Genomic DNA, 2,500 nt, shown 5'->3' with positions numbered 1-2,500 from the left:
AAAAGGTGCAAAGACCTGGTTTGACAAGCTAGATGTACCTGACTTCCTTGGAAGTGCAGAATTATCGGCCATCCTTGGAACTGCTCACCTGTTACGGAAAGTGTCGTGTCTCTAAGCTACGGGGAATGGCTGAGACACAATAAACATTACCAAGTGGAACAACTGGAGAGAATCGAATAATAATAATAATAATAATAATAATAATAATAATAATAATAATGATAATGGATCTCCGAAAACTATATCCCGACTTCGAGATCAAGCAAACCAATATAGTGTTTAACTTCCTGGGAGATTTTAACGCCACCCTAAAGAAAGAACTCTCTGATTTAGCCCACAAGAAAGATATTACTAAAGTGATAACCAACTGTCAGAAGTAGATTATATCACAGAACTGTGAAATCACCAAAAAATTCTACAGTTTAAGACAATGAAACACACATTTTTTTAGTCCAAGAACTGTTGCCTAGACACTGTCCGCAGCAAGTTTGAAAACAAATTGTAAACTGAAAAGTTATTCAATAAAACAGATAAAGACCTGGTTTGGCAAGCTAGATGTACCTGACTTCCTTAGAAGTGTACAATTATCGGCCATCCTTGGAACTTCTCACCTGTTACGGAAAGTGTTGTGTCTCTAAGCTACGGGGAGTAGCTGAGACACAATAAACATTACCAAGTGGAACAACTGGAGAGAATCGAATAATAATAATAATAATAATAATAATAATAATAATAATAATATTATTATTATTATTATTATTATTATTCCATTCGATTCTTCCCCGTTGTTATTATTATTATTACTATTATTAATAGTAATAATAATAATGATAATAATAATAATAATAAATTAATCAACAGTTTAATGTAATTAACCAACAGTTTAACACGGTCCCTGGAAGAGTGTTTGCGAATTTGAGTGAGATGTTGAAGAGGGACCCAGAGAATGAGCGACCAAGATATAAAGATCGTGGAAAACGTGCTCGAGATGATTCGCGAATGTTTGAAAACATTGAAGAGGTGAGCGGGTTTTGGAGAAAGTTGTGGGAAGAGAGAAGGACTGGGAATAAGAACGCGGCCTGGTTGCAGGAAGTAAAGATCGCGATCTACGAGCAAGTACCACCACCAACGGCCAGCAAATGGGCTCTCGAAGTAGCGGAAGCGGTCAAAGTCCTGTCCAAGAATCGCAACTGGAGCGCGCCAGGGCCTGATAAAATCTCTAACTTTTGGTGGAAACATGCTGGCGCCCTGCACAAGGGTGTGGTCGAGAGCTTCAAAGAAGTTTCTAAAGGCGACGAAGATTACCCCGAGTGGTTTTCTTAAGGTAAAACCTCCCTCATTCCGAAAGAAGGCGAGTTCCTGAGTGAAAATCAAAGGCCTATTACTTGTCTGAATAACGTGTATAAGTGGTTTACATCTTGCCTCCTGTCACCCGTGGACCAACTCCTTGAACATTATGGCCTGATGGAAGGCCAGCAAAGAGGAGCGAAATCAGGGAGTTTTGGTACGATGGATAACTTGCTAATCGATAGAGCAGTAATGCTGGATTGCCAGAGAGGCAAACGGAACTTAAGCATGGCATGGATTGACGTGCGCAAGGCTTACGACTCCGTCGACCATGATTGGCTATGCGCAATGACTGACGTGCACAGGCTTCCCATCTGGCTGGGTAAGGTCATACGCAAGTTGTGTGCGAGCTCGAATACTAAAGTAGTAGCTACAACAAGGCAAGGGCGAGAGACTTCCAGAAAAATAAGGTTCGTGAAGGGGCTACCCAGGGGGACGCTTTGTGTCCTAGATTGTTTACACTGTGCCTGAACCCATTAGCGTGGCACCTGCGGGCAACGGAGGGATACCGGTTATCCAAGCCTGTAGGAGTCAAAGTCACCGATCTCCTGTATATCGACGACCTGAAGGTCTTTGCTGTCTCCGAGAGCAAGCTGAACCGAGTGCTGAAGGAAACTAGAGGAGCGATTGAGGATATCGGCCTTCACTAGAATCAGAAAAAGTGCTCAGTGGTACACGTGAAGAGGGGAGCCCAAGTGCTAGACGAGTCTGGTATGAAGATGGACGAGACAACTACCATCACGGCTCTTGGGGAGGGAAAACACTACAAATTCCTGGGGGTTCTAGAGAACGTTCGGCAGGATGAACGGCTGGCTCTAGCGTGTGCGGCTAAAGAGTATCTACGCAGGATATCTATTATATGGTCCAGACCCTATTTGATTGTAACCGTGTACAGGCAACGTATCAGTATGCACTCCCGGTGCTGCGGTACTTAATGTGGACACAGAGTTAAGAGGTGTGGACAGAGAAGCTCGGAAGATCATAATTGAGAACGGTGGAAAGCACCCAGCTAGACTAACTTCTTTGTTATATCTACCGAGGGAGAAAGGGGGTAGAGGCCTGCAATCAGTCGAACACGAGTATAAGATCACTAAAATCAAATCGCTACTGAAATTGTATCAGAATTCGGACCAGACTGTGGAAGCAGTTAGCG

Source organism: Montipora capricornis, chromosome 6 (genome assembly GCF_036669925.1).
Source record: "Montipora capricornis isolate CH-2021 chromosome 6, ASM3666992v2, whole genome shotgun sequence".
Lineage (NCBI taxonomy): Eukaryota > Metazoa > Cnidaria > Anthozoa > Scleractinia > Acroporidae > Montipora > Montipora capricornis.
The sequence above is the reverse complement of the archived record's forward strand: the minus strand, read 5'-3'. Positions refer to the sequence as shown.